Here is a 15,428-nt window from a genome sequence, read left to right on the forward strand (position 1 = left end):
GCTCTCAAAATATCTTAAAAAAGACAATTTCTGCCAACCTTGCGTAAAATCCAGCCGTGTTTTTTTGAAAATGGCCCCTTGCATGGAATTACATTGCGGTTTACCACAGCAGATGGAGCAGAATACGGAAGAAAAAATTCTATAATTTTGACAAACTTCAAGGCAGGCGCGAACCTACACAAAAATGTACCAGCTTCGCGGAAAATTTTCTTCCGTATTTTGTATTTTTGCGGTGCTAAATCATTGTTATTCCTTGCAAGGAGACATTTTGAAACACACACAGCTTTTCTCGAGGTTGGCAAAAATTGTCCTTTATATGACGCTCACTGTTAACAAAAAGTAGCTTTGATCTAGAGTTCAGACTCTTAAAAACATTGACAAGGAAAAATACTCTTGATTCAAATGGAACTCCGCAAATCAATCCGAAATTGAATCAAGAGTATTTTTCCTTGTCAATGTTTTTAAGAGTCTGGACTCTATCGATCCAAGCTACTTTTTTTACCAGTGGTATTTTGAGGGCTTCCTTGCACTTCCCTTAATTATAATGCAATCCATATGGGGCTCCTAAGGAAAGGAACTGCTTCACGACTATGAATACGACCCTGACACCATCGAGAAAACATCCCCCGAGAAGACAGAGGCGAGTCCCCCGAGCCGTCGCGTCGTCTGCGAGAAGCGGAGAAAGGGTGGAGTCGCTAACGTCTTCATCAACAGGCGACGCGGTGAAGTCGGGTTGCGAGACGAAGTTTGCGGCAGACGAAGACGCGCGAAACAGATCGGGGTGAAATTATTAGATGCAGATGAATAATTGAGACGCTTAAAGCAGCCCCCCGCTCCCCCTACCCCCCGAACCTTCCCTTTGACTACTCACAATTTTGCATCATCATTTCGCGTGTCAAATAAATACTTGATATTCATCAACTTCGCCAAATATCTGATACCCCACAGCCGCCTCCCCCCTCCGTTTCTACCCCTTTTATTCGCCTTGCGCCCTCGCGATTCTGTACCGCTGCTTTGCCGTGTATTTGCTTTCCTGTCACCCCCTAAGCGTCGCGTCGTGTCGTTCGCCTTCCTCAGGAAAAACGCCGTATTAACATTCGAATGTTGCCAAAATATTCCTCTGAAACAAAAATATTTTGAAAGTTTTGATTTATAGTTTTCCTCGAAATTTTCATATACTTTCGATTAAATTACGAAAAACTGTCTCAAAAAACATTAGAGAGAAATGCTACAATTTTCCAGAGAAGTTTCGTTCTATCCAGGGAGATTTTGCGACGACCCGATGTTCGTTTGGCGAATTCCTTGCCTCGATAGCGGGCTGAACATTGAAATTGTAGACGAAGGAGACAAAGGGAAAATGGAGCAATCCTAGTCGGTGGCGTGGCGTGAATGATCGATTATCGATATTTCCCCATTTGAAGGTATGGCGAAGAATCGATTATTAAGGTGTTTGTTGCGGACACCTTGTATAGTGTATATCGATCTTTTTTCCATAGGTTTAAACGGCAGATCAATCTATATATCGCAAAGCGCGCCATGCCACTGATCCTAGTGCTTGGAACAGGTGATTGTTATGAATTGAGGGAGAAAATGGTGGGCTGACTAAAGTCGGTTGCTGTTAGTTAGTCTGACGCTCACCTTTTTTGTTCATTGCAACCATTCGCCTCCATCCTACTCATAGAGTACATAGAGTCGTAATGTAAATGGGAGAGCTGGCGCCATGTTCTGCTCGACGAATTCCGAGCCCGGTGTGCGCCGAGTTCGGGTCGCTTTTTCGATACATTTTCGATCCAAAATGGCGGTGTGGAATACGTGGTAATTCCTATCTCCTTTGTTGTTGTTATTGTTGTCATCGGATGGCCGGGTACCCGTGTATCGCAAACAATCGATTATGTATCGAAAAAGTGACCCGGCGTCACACAGGAGTCTCGGAGTTCGGGACATGGAAAATGCTTAAAAGTGGCGCCAGCTCTCCCACTTACATTACGACTCTATGTACTCTATGATCCTACTTTCCATATGAAGCATTTTTCCCAATTTTTGATCGCATTTTTTATTTTTTTTTTCAAGATTTTTTACCCTTAATAAATAACATATTTATAAGGAGAAATATAAAACTCAGCAGAAGCGGCAAAAAGGAGGAAGAAAAGAAAATATGAGGCAATAGAGAATCGTCAAACACGGAGGAGGAATATGCAAATACTGCTTCACTCGTCCATGATACTTTTCTTTTTTTTAAAATTAAAATCTAGTCATTTGAATTTAAGTCATAACTCATTGAAATTAAATGAGTATTACAAGATCCCAGTAATCATGAACTACAACGTCAGGAATGCAAAAATTCCGCTATTTCTTGGTTTAAGTTGATCTAATCATTCAGACGTCCGATGGGTGAAGAAAGTTATTCGGCGATGTCGAGTGACTTGAACGCCCGATAGGAAACTTATCCGCGACTTCCGGCATTTTCTTTTTCTTGTCACAACACGTCATGATGCAAGGCTGCAATGCTAGTGGTATCGAATGAGGGAAGGTAATATCAGAGAATCAGAGGGATCTCAGACTTCGTGTGTTCAAAAGAAATTAATCAACCGTCTAACTTTTGGTCGCATATTATACTGATGGATTTTTGTTGCCCAAAGGTCTGAACAGACCACGATTCCAAAATATCAAGGCGATGTTAAAAAACTCCGCACCATTCTGAACTCAGAGTAACCTATAAAACCGATCCACAGCAATAGCTTTTTGAAGTCACTGATCATGCCAGGCTCATCGAAGATAAGTTTTATTCGGACAGAAAAATTACCGCAAGGCCCCGGAGTACTTGGGCCGGAGCCGATTTCACACCGATGAGGGAGTGGGAAAGGCATGCTGCTAATGGGAAAGGGCAGAACAATAAAGCAGAAAATAACACGGATTTAATGACCGAGTTGGTTTTATGCTTAATTTACTCCGAAGCAATAAATACTAATAAAGGATACGATTAAAACGAGACGTATGATAGATAGATATGGATTCAGACCGACGATCGACAATGTAGCACTCGGCTCAATTTTAATTACCCCTTTTATAATGTACATGGGTTTTATTATTTTTCCCCGCCGCATGAATGCCCACTCCATTCATTAATAAAAAAAGAAAGCAATTAAGTACGTAAGTTTTAATTCTTTGAAATCGGAAATAAACATAGGTGCGTAATGGCGTCCTGTGCTCCGATTCTCGGCCAGGTTGAATAATGCGAAACATGCTACACTTGACTGCTGTGGAAATAAATGTACGGAGATACGGTTTTATGATGCACGGCTCATGATTTCAAAAATTGATGGTCGTGAGGGATGCATCGGAACAATCTAGATTTCTTTTTGTTTCTTGTTTTTTTCTTTTAAAGTTTTGTCTTTCTTTTTCCCATCGAAGCAGGGTCGTTAAAATCATTTTCACCTGAAAAAAACAACCGCCTGCGTCATGCTTGTTCGTACCGCTGACGAGCCTGGAAAAAAAGGAATAGTACGTTTCTTCGAATTCGGACACTTGAACACGTAAGATGAAATACCGGACCGGAGTGGCGAATGGTGCCTCTGGATTGTTTAGCTACTGAGGTCACGTGGCTCTTGGTTGAAACCTGGTGACCAGCTCTTAATTGTTTGTGACTGACATAAGCGTGTCCTGCCCGCTTTTTCATGGGTATTGTTCTTATCGAAATAGCGGTCATTTCCGAATCTCAAAATATGTTTATGTCAATGCCACTTTTTAAAAAACATGTTTCGCTTTTAATTAATGATATGTCTTTCATTAAGACTATCGTTAGGCCGGTGTTAACGTTTGCCGCAAAGACTAAGGCTGAAACAAAGCGCACCAAACAACAATTTCGCATCATTGAGATGCAAGTTTTAAGAAAGATAGCAAGTTTTACACTTTAGGATCGGCAGACCAGCGAGTCCATCAGGGATGCTCTTGGGGTGTAAGATGTAGGCAAGTGGACCAGTGTGTGGAGAAGGATGTGGTCGGAGCACGTTGACCGATATGATGAAAAGAGACCAGCGAAAATTTGTATGACCGGATAACTCTTAGGGAAAAGATTACCTGGACGACCACCTAAGAGATAGGCACAAAGCTGGCTCTCTTCTCCTGAGGATAATTGCTGTTTCAATAGATTTGACGAGTCCTTTATTTTTAGTGATTTTTAGATTTTTAATATTTATGTAGTTTATTGTGCTCGATATTGGATGATCTGACAAACAGGGCTATGCCCTAGTTGTTGGTGAAAGAAGAAGAAGTCTTTCAAAGTAGGGTGGACGAAAGTTGCTTTAATGCGTATCCTGCGTATTTTAAGCACTGGAAAAAAAAAAAACACATTGGATCTAGAGTTCGGACTCTTAAAAACATCGACAAGAAAAAATACTCTTGATTCAATCAGATTTAAGCTTAAATCAAGAACCAAGCCTCTTAATTTGAGCGGATTTCCTTTTGATTTAAGCTTAAATCTGATTGAATCAAGAGTCCTTTTTCTTGTCAATGTTTTCAAGAGTCTGGACTCTAGATCCAATGTGTTTTTTTTTCCAGTGAGTACTTAAATTTGAAAAAAAACTCCAGTGAAACGGAACTCGATGATCTCCAAGAATCAGGTGAAAATAAAGTTACGTTTTCACGTCAACAGAGCGACGAAGACAAAGTCGAGCGTAAAAAGGGACTCTGACACGGCGAAAAGGCCGCTGTCCCCGCACCGCTGTGCCAGAGCTTTCCCACCCTGTCGATCCTTGGTCTCGCAACTCTTCAGCTTGGTTGACAAGTCGCGCGAATCCTTGGACGCATCTGCAGAGAGAAACGACTTGAACAAGGTATCACTTACCTAAGGTACCTGAGGTTAAGGTTACCTAAGGTATCCAAAAACGGTGTTCTGTATGAACTCTCGAATCTAAGTCGTCATAATCAATGATATTATTATTTTTTGCTAATAGTAAAAATGATCACGCTAAAATGATCAATGTCGGCAGATTCGTACTACAGAACCTCTTAACCCCAATGAGTGACTTCACTAAGAGTTCATTTAAATTCGAATCATCTGAACTACACGCCTTTATAGCTCGCATTGAATGGGGCATTATGCAAGGTGATGCAGGATTCCCGAACCACTGACATCAAGCATCACCCTTGCAACTTTTGAACAAATTGAGATATAGACTTGAAATTTTATGAGTAAACTTAGGTCAAAGAAAAAGATTTTTTGACCCCCCCCCCCGGCTCTCTCCCCCCCAGTTTTAAGGAGATCCCTCTGAAAAGCGGCATGGACCCTAGGGGTTACAGGGATGGTGATCTGACCTTTGGATCACCCTGTATTAATTTGAACTGAGAGTATCAGTTAAATAAGCCTCTGGATATTTAACGTATGTCTTTTTTTATAACTATCTAATTAGATGAACGTTTTTAGTTTAAACGTGTCCATTCCTGGAATTCCGATTGGGAAATCGCGGATTTGCGTGCGAACTGGCGAAGAGGTCGCGTCGGCGGCTAGCTGGATGCGAGTATAATATGCAACAATTACTTTCAAATCAACTTGGATTTATGTCCCGACGCGGGGCATTGAAAGATTAAATGCAAAGGTATCCGATGACACCGACCGCGGGGACAGGGGGCACGTCACCCCTCCCCCCCTCCAAAGGGGGGAGGCCCCTGCGCCTAGTTACGCGGGCAGAGGCATGAGCATATTTATTGGACTTTGGTCTACAAGACATCGTTGCCGCGACAGTAGTGAACTTAGCCGGGCGAATATTGTTTCGTATTTTGGTGCTGGGTCATAACACGAAGAAAAACCACATCTCATAGAGTGTCTGTGTGCATTGGCCTCAAAAAAGCAGTCGATGGGGGGGGGGGGGTAATGAACATCCTCCACCCAGAGTATTACCATATCCAATTCTGATTGGCACACTCTGTACATAAGTTTCACGCTTATCACAGGGTTCTGATGGACTAAATGCGTGCACTGGAAAAAAAAACCACATTGGATCTAGAGTCCAGAATCTTAAAAACATCCACAAGAAAAAGTACTCTTGATTCAATCAGATTCTAGCTTAAATCAAGAACCAAAATTTAAGCGGATTTCGTTTTTATTCAAGTAAAAATCTGATTGAATCAAGATTATTTTTTCTTGTCAATGTTTTCAAGAGTTTGGACTCTAGATCCAATGTGTTTTTTTTCCAGTGTGTATACAATTATACATGCTGCGAGCGAGAGTCGCCAGCCCTTACTTAAAAGCCACGATTTCGTGAATTTGAGTTTCTTCTTATAGATAAATTTGTGCCAAATTAGATATGAAAGTGTAGGCACGTTGATAATGTTTGTGATCTTCATCGATTGCTGAAAGTATATAAAAGCGACGAGGAAGGATGCGGTCTCAGATTATTGGTCCTTACACGCAGGTTTAAGAAATCAAACTGAGGTGTACACGAGAGCAAAACGTTCCTCCTATATTTCCGTCGTATAGAATTATTATTACTTCTCGCAGTGCAAAAGTTGAGTACATTGAGAGGAAGAAATGGTCCGCTTCTCATTTTAATAACTCTGCGTCATAATTTTTTTATTTTCTAAAATTTTTTCAATGCTTCTGCCGTAGCAAAGGCGTGAAATGAGGTGTTAAATAAAATGGACATTCCTGCTTGGCCAAAATTGACCGGCACTACCAAGTAGCCATTTTCCTCATGAAAGACCGGCAAAAAAGCTCAGAAAAGGTACAATTCACTATTTTCTTCTAGTTGCACCATTCTCTTCCGAATTTTTTCTTGTGTGCAGTTGTATTGTTCAACTAGATATCTCCATGAATCTAAGTGGTTCCTTAGAAATTATTAAATAGTCTCGTCGTGTGACACACACAAACCCTCACACACCCACATAAAACTTTCTGTTTGGTCGATTGAAATTGTGATTAGTAATTCTCCGGCGAGAATTTTTTCCAACAGGAAATTTTCTCGTTTCAAACGGTATTTCTGTTATTTCAAAGATACATCCTATCATTTTAAAGAGTTTTTCTGCTGAATCGACGAGAATTCTCATCCAGGAATTATGAACAAAAATTGCTTCCTCAGTGTAGGACACTTGTAGTTTATATGATAGTCTTATTCAAATAGCATTCTGTCACAAATTTACAGTTATAATACTAGCAGAGACTCAATCTTTGAAACAAACATGTTCTCAACTTTACTGATTGTTTCACTCAATGAGTGCACTTATCTTGACACACTTGAATTATTACACAATTCGTGAGGCGCATCGATCCTAAAATGTTTCAATGTTGGCCAGTAATAAATCTCGTGGATAGAAACAATTGAAATACTCGTAAAAATCCTCGATAAGATTCCTTCTCGAGTCCAAACCTTTGACACTAATTTATAAAGGTGCTCGCGTTCTGAGAAGGTTTCGAAAAACAATAAAAAGCAGTCCTTTTTCAAAAACTGTCGGGCCGAGGATTTTCGTTTATTTTGACACGTCGTCGTCCGATGGACAGGTGGGAGCGTGTCCTGTGTTTGTTCTAAACTGTGACGGAATTTTAAAGGTGTAAAGGCGTAAATAATAGGGCATCGCTGGTCTTATGAAAGGAAGCCGAAGGGAGCCAAAGGTATCGAAGGCAGACGCGAGGGATGAAGGGGAGGTCAGCCGGGATTACTCAGCTAAGCGCCTCCGCGAGCTCCCGGCTCACGGATTTTTTTCTCTTTTTTTCGTCTTTTGCCCTCCCTTTTGCCCGGAAAAACGATAAAATGCTCTCCTAGTTTGGGCAACCGCCGAGAGATGACGCCACTGGTGTGTTGTTGCTCTCGCGATGAAACAACTGATGGGGAGCTTCCTACCCCATAGCATCCTACAGTTATTTTTCCGTATTTCGTCCTGGGACTTTTTTTCATCAATAATATATTTTTATCAAGGGGAGACGTTCAAAAGGAGATTTTTTTATCAACAACGACAAAGTCTGGGCTTTTTTTTTAAAAAAAATTGAAACTATTGGAATAATATGTATTGAAGAAATATTGGTATTTTTTAATTCAAATTCCTAATTTTCACATTTGATTTTTGGCTACTTAAATTGAAACTATTGCAATAATATGTATTATAGAAATATTGGTATTTTTTCAATTTAAATTCCTACTTTTAACATTTAATTTTTGGCAAGTCCTCTAATAATAATCCTGACTCAATAGACTCAATGTGTAATTGGAGGGAGAAAAATTGAAAAATATTGACAACATAAGAAGTTCAATCCGTGAAAGGGACAATTAGTTTTCTATGATAACGTGAGTAATTATCTTCTTCGTCGCCACAATAAAACTGTTTTCATACAATACCAAAATGACTCAACATTTTTACTCCTGGTTTCCTCCATCACAATCGTAAGAATCCGTTGTTAGCATCTCTTTTCACATATTACTTTAATTACAGATAAATAAATGTAGTATCCCAAGAAATTCACACTACCGGAGAGAATATGGATGAAAATGTCCAAAAAAGTAAAAGTATAAATTTTACGCGGTTGTATGTTTAAAAAAAAATGATCTACGCTTTATTTATTATTATTATTTATAAATACATTTTTTCCAATGGTGTAATGTATTTAGATGGGGAGTGGATGTAAAATCTGACATGATTTTGAGGGCATGTGGGGTACGTGCAGTTTTTTCTATTTCAAGAAATGCGTGTTCAAAGTTTCAAAATTACATGAAGCCTTATGGCGGAAAGAAAGTTCTAACTCACTTTGTGGTGCTTAAAAATTAGATTTCAGTGGAAAATTTTTGAGAAACTATATTGAGGCCAATTTAAATTGAAGACATTATAATTTCAACTTTTTTTGAAAAAAAAAAAAAAAAAAAAAAAAAAAAACTGCACGTATCCCACTTGTCTTCAAAGCTTTTGAAATATAATGGTAGGGCAATACTTTAAAAGCCGGGAGTGCAAATCATCGAGGCTTTTTGAATCGCACTGAATCATATTCGCAGTGATACCGTATCCAATAACCAGGCCGGAGGCCAAAGATAATCAGTTTATCAAGCGTGCCAACTGTGCGCGGCGCGTAGCGGCCGGGGTAACATGGTCGAGCAACAAAGTTGGCAGCAGTTTGTTGCAAAATTCGCTGTCCGTTTTGACAGGAGCAGGTAGCTGCTCACCGCTCCCGCAAGCATCGTCAACAACTCTAGTATATACGAGCATGTGATTTCGGAACCACATCTCGGACCTCACAGCCTTGCCTCGGCCCCGACTGACCGCTGCCCAAGGTCCATAAAACAAATGCGAACCTCTGCGAGAGTAAATAACTAATACTAGGCAACCAGGAGCCCTTTTTGAAGTTAAAACATTTAATATTTCTTGGATGCCCCAGCCCCACATGATCGATTTTGTAACAATACGGAGGAAATCTGTAAGAGAAATATGATTGTACGTGTATCACGGGCGACTAAAACAATTTCCGGAAATTTTCGAGAGGAAAAACAAGAAAAAAGGGGGAAAACACGTGACATTCAGAAACTAAAATATTTCTGATGCCATGTATTGTGTTGAATTGAAGTAGACTTCTTATCTCTATGAAATGCGTGATAATCGCTGATAGGCAACTAAACTACCCTCGGAAAAAAGTGTGGACTATCGCTAAAAAATCAATGCACTTCAAGCCGGAACTGAGATTTTGAAGTTTGACGGTAGTCAAAACTTAGTTTGACAAATTCCACCGAAAACTATACTCATCCATCAGTCATCTATGAGAATTAATGTTGCTCCCATCGGGTAAAAAGTAAATAAGCTAAAACCTGCTGCTTACACTGATCGGACAGAAGTTGTCTGATCCATACAATATTTGAATCAAGTTGAATAGAAATCAACTTGGTTTACGATAAACAGTTGTTTGCAACGTCCCCTAAAGGATTTGCTATATTGCTTAGGCGAGCTCCGTACGCACCATTCTGCAGCTAGTAGCTTCCTCTTAATTATTGCTTTCAGCGATGGAAGATCTGTAGATTTAGTACCTCTTAGCTCCAATCGCTGACGTCCGACAACATAGCGTGCGGATGGTGCGATGATAAAAATATATTAAAACAAATATGAAGAAAGGCGGGCCAAAGGACTTGGAGTTGTTAACAGATATCATCTTTCCCACCCACCAAGCACCAAGCACCGAGCAACGCTATAGCCACCAAGTGCAACGTGCAACCGGAACCTGTGCCAAATTGGCCCTCGTGGCTTAAACTCAGCTTTCACTCCAGCTTTCTGGAGTAGGCACTGCGGCAACCGGGTGAATGTGACCAGGCAGCTCATGCTTACAATGCGCAATGCAACCGACGTCAATTATTTATGCGCTGCAAGAAACTACGAAATCAACACCGAACACCTTCCCGCGCTGCGCTGACCATCGCTTTGTTGCCAAAATTGAACACTTGGGGCCAACCCCTTGAATCTGTTTACACCGATAATTAAAGATCATTGCAATACTTGTAATGGCGTAAATATTCTATCAAAGTATGTATAGAGGATGGATTTGATCCAAATGCGGGGCAAATGCTGATTGATGCTGGACAGCTATGCAACAACCAAACATACGTTTGGTATGGTTCTGTTAACAGGATGATAGAGGAATTAAGGCTGTTTGTGAGTTAGATTGGGTTCCTCCTGGGAGGAGGCGAAGGGGTTACCCAGTGAAGGGATGACGACAGGGCGCTTTACGAGAATTGAGGGAGTGCCAACTCTAAGAAAGATTATGGGAGAATTGTGGCGGCGAGGTGTCGCAGAGCACCAGAGACCGCTGTGAAAGCCTGGATGTAGAAAAGAGTAAGCCCTGTTATCAAAGATCTCATAGTTAGTTGCACAATCAAGCGAGCATGCAGCGAAAGCTCGCAAAACGTGGAAGGGTCGAAAGGGTATGGAAAGGGAGGGTAGGGGGACGGTCGCGCCCCGGATTATATTGGGTTAATCTTGCGCGGGACCCTGAGCAAGCCGGAAGCGGAGGACCCTGCTTCCGGTATCTGCTCACGAATCCCTTCATAATCACCGAGCATGTTTGATTTATGATTCTCCCGATCAGAGGTCGCAGGCCAAATTCCGCCGTTCAACAATTATTCCGCCTAAATGTCCACGCTATGATGTCAAGTTGGGCCAAAAGTTCACCCTACTTAAAGGAAAAAGGGACAAATTTGATGAACAGAACAACGACCTTTAAAGTAAAAAAAACCGTGGATAAATTTTAAGGATTAGGTTTTTCCGTCATTATTTTAAGCTCTCTGATCCCCTAAATTTTCCAAAATTTGTCACAGTTTGCTGTGCTCTGTTCTACTGGGCCGATGTCCATGATTTTTCCGGTTATAGATACGTAAATAGTGAATAATGAGGTAATCAAACACTTACACAAAATGACAAAAAAATGCAAGCGAATATTTTCGGGGTTCAGAATAACATAAAACATACATTTAAAATTTTGATTGCTTACCGATATTCGTGTTTTCAGAAACCGCCTCGTAATATTTGTGCTAAAAGAGTAAACATATTAAATCAGCAAATACCTTCATCAAATTGTTTTGAGCAAATTGTCACAGACATAACAGTCGCACGCATATTAGAACTGGAACTAACTCAAATTTTTGGGGGGAAAATTAGTAGCAAATTTAATATTATTTTTATTGTTACACAATCTTTATCAGTGCAGCACTGGGCCAGCAGTTTAAGATTACGCTTTTCATAAATAGGAGAAGTTTTAGAGTGAAATCGGCACTAGTGGCAGATCAGCAAAACAACAGACGAAATGTGACATCTAATAATTTCATCCAGTCTCGCTGATATCTTCCAAATTTTCTTGTGCAGTTGTCATATAGCAAAAAGTTTTTACGGATCTGAGTGTTTTTTTTTGGAAATTCAAAAGCATCTTGTGCGAAATACACACTTACACACACATTCGCTCATAAAACAAAATGAAAAAAAGAAGAACAATTACAACGACACACAGGAAAAGACAGGCATGCATTAAAAAAAAATAAAAAAAAAAAAAAAAAAAAAAAAAAAAAAAAAGTTGAATGGTTGATGTTTGCCGTGAGGCTGTATAGAAACTGGCAATTTTTTTAATATTATTCCATTATCATTTCGTTTTCCAATCTCAAACTTTTCTCATTTCAGGAGGGAAAAATAGTCCCAGAGTCGTGGACGATTTGGAAACGGTGGTTTATGCCTTATGCTTAGCCGGCATTTACACAAACCTCTCAGTCAGTACATCCCCGCCTTCAGTTTTTTGCACACTTCCCCACCACCGAGCAGTCTTTTTTGTGCTTTTTGCAGTCTGATGAAAGAGGGTGGCCATTATGATTCGCTGGCGCTTCTTTTCCATTGCGCACACACTTTTTAATTTAATTTTCCTTTGTCACGAGATGCTCTTTATTTTCTTTTGGCCTTTAATTGTGCCTCTTTATAATTGCAGATTAGAGACGCATCATGTTGCAGCGATGACCGTCTGCAAATAATTGCTGATTTAAATAACTTCATCCTAAAGTGAGAAAACTGAACATGCCAATTTTTAATGGAAACCCTTTTTTTTTTTTTTCTTCAATCCTTTATTGTTACTGCTGAGAACTATTAGGGAGGAAAATGATTTAAAGAAAGACAAAACTGGTGAGGGAGAAAATTTTATCGCGACGAATCTGACTGCACTTTTTTAAGTTCCCTTCCCTCTTGATCATTTGCAAGAGTTTGTAGAATTATGTCAGGATGGATCTAGAGTGCTTTGTTTAATTTTTGTTTTCGTTTATTTTTCTCCTCCCTATCTTCCTTTTTTCCAAGAGTTTATCGATCAGTCAATGGTTCAACGGAAAATATGTTTCTCTTTATATTTGGTATCGTTCGATGGGACTGTCCCTTTAGAGTTGTCGCATAGTTAATGATAATGATAACTATTTTAATGATCAATTTAAATAGTTTACAAGTGAAAATAGTTAATGGCCTTCGATATTTTAATTACTCCACTTTCCTTTTGGCATAAATACGTCCGATTGAAGGGAGAAAATTTCGGGGAATTTCCCCAATAAAAAAGTTAAAGTGTGGCAGGAGCCTCCATTTGCCTCCGCGCAATCATCTGGTGCAATTTGTTCCAATGAAAAAAGGGATAATTGGAGAAGGTGGGAGGCGGTGGGAGGAGGAAGCCTGGTGAAACGGACGTTCAGCAGACTCCCTGTAGACACGATTGATATTACAGAGCTCCTGCTGGGCGCCCACCGGACTTGACTTGGCGCACTTTCATGCGCCGCAAAGTGGGAGTGTGTGAGAATTTTCGGGGCACGAGCGTACTAACCTATGCAAGATGTTGAGGGTTACTCCTGAATAGAAGTCGTTATCCTCACAACTGCACCGGTAAATTCGGTGCATGGAAAACGACCGACGCCGCACAGTGGATCGAAGCAAATAAAGAGGTCTGACATGAAATTGTTTACTAAAATTGCGAATTTCAATGTTTATTTCGTCGCATTTTAAAATATATGGGGAGCTCCTTGGAGAAAATTTTACGAGAAAACCAATGGAACCACTTTTAGAACCTCAAAGTTTTGTTTAAACAAAGTAATGAGCGTTTAAAGTTTGTCCGACCTCCCTAATTGGCTCGATCCACTGTGGCGATCGCCACCCGGTTCTCGAAGCCTGTGGACCCCTGGACGCGGATGATTGAAATGTGAAAAAATACAGAAGAATAGAATGACGAACAAAAGCACTGGAATTTTTATGACACTCATTCTGAGTAAAAGTTACCACTTGCACGAAGGGCCCAAGCCCAACCGAGAGAAAATTAGGGATCCGGCCCTGTTCACACAGAAAAACTACCTTTACCTGCATAAATTTTCATTATTTGTTTCAATTTATTTCTACTCTTTTATCTTTGTTTCAATATTGTTCCTCGACCATACAAATATCTCGATGAACAAATACAGAGTTTTTAGAATAAAATCGTTAGCGGTTTCAAAAAGGTGAGCAGCGGAGTCTCATATTAAAAAATATGAGTTTCAGTCACCGCTCGAGCTCCATGCCAAGCTCAGTGAAGTATTCCTACTTTTCCAGCGAGCAACTGTGATATCTAAGCGTGGTGCCATTATTCGGTCACTTGAGAACTCGGGTTGCCTACACTAAAAACTGAAGGCAAACTGACGGTGAGATAAAATCACCGTGTAAAAATGGTATACACAGATATTAGATCTGTGTGAAGTATGAAATGTGAGCAAATATACTCCGTAAAGTGTAAATGTACATTCCTCCTATTCTCATTAGAAAGAATATCGATGAAATGTTCAAAAGATCCCACTATAGCTTTTCCCTTCTACGCTCGGTGTTTTTTTCTTCCTATTAATTGTTAACTGAAAAGATATTCATTGCTGATTGGTCATTTATAAGGTGTCATTGAATCCATTTTCTGCTGATTTTTCAGTTCTAGCGCATCATCGATTCCCAACTTTCATTCAGTTCGGTTAAGACTGAGGGCAACGTGACAAGAGGGTTTTCTTTTATCACACATTATTGGATATCTTATGAAAACTCAACTCAGGCCAATTGACCAAAAATGTGCTCTTTTGTAGCATTTAGGAGCCTTATTACGAGACGAACCGCACATGAAATGAGTCTGTCTCTTTTCATGACCTTTTCCGTGAAACAAACCCTTAGGTTTCTGAACAGCTGCTCCGTGTGTATTCAGTCAAGTAGTTGAGGGAGGAGGCTGATTTTTTAGTAAAAAAATGTATAAAAATAGTTTCAAGCATCTTGACAACTCAAAATCTCAATGATGACACTTTTTGTCCTCTTTCCTGGGAGTTTGAGCTAAAATATTTCTTCTTCAATGGCGCGAGGCATGACCTCGCAATGCACCGTTCTATGCTGCCAATGAGGTGTATCTCAGATTCGGGAGAAAAGTTTATAGCGAGGCCCGATCACGCCTCTCCTATATTCGGATGCGTTGCTCACATAGCCCTTGAAGCACCACTACGAATAAGGCAAACGAAACCATTCACAATAAGGAAATAGAGCAAAGGAAAAAACGCGTGTTGATGACGGCGCAGAGATACAACTATTCGTACTTGATGGATGTCCGTGTTGCATCTGCAAAATTGAAGGCGCGAAGACGCGATTCGTGAACTCCAAATGATCCGTCCTTTGCTGCCAATGTGGTGTCACTTAGATTAAGGGGAGGGATCAAATAACGGGGCCCAAATAGGTTTCTCCTATCTTTGCCCCCTAACTAACTATCCTATCTCTATTATCAGTGTTGAAACTCTATTTTTCTCCTCTTTTTTTCAATTTGACCTCTTAAACCGCGGAGCACGTATATTTAGAAAGCCTTGGGTCAATTTGACCCGCGCTTCGGCATCTACGGGTTAAGCACCATTCTTGATTCAAGAAAAAATCAATCTTAGCGGAAAATTTAAGATTTCCTTTATTTTCCAGTTTACACG

This window comes from Bemisia tabaci, chromosome 1, assembly GCF_918797505.1.
Source record: "Bemisia tabaci chromosome 1, PGI_BMITA_v3".
Classification (NCBI taxonomy): domain Eukaryota; kingdom Metazoa; phylum Arthropoda; class Insecta; order Hemiptera; family Aleyrodidae; genus Bemisia; species Bemisia tabaci.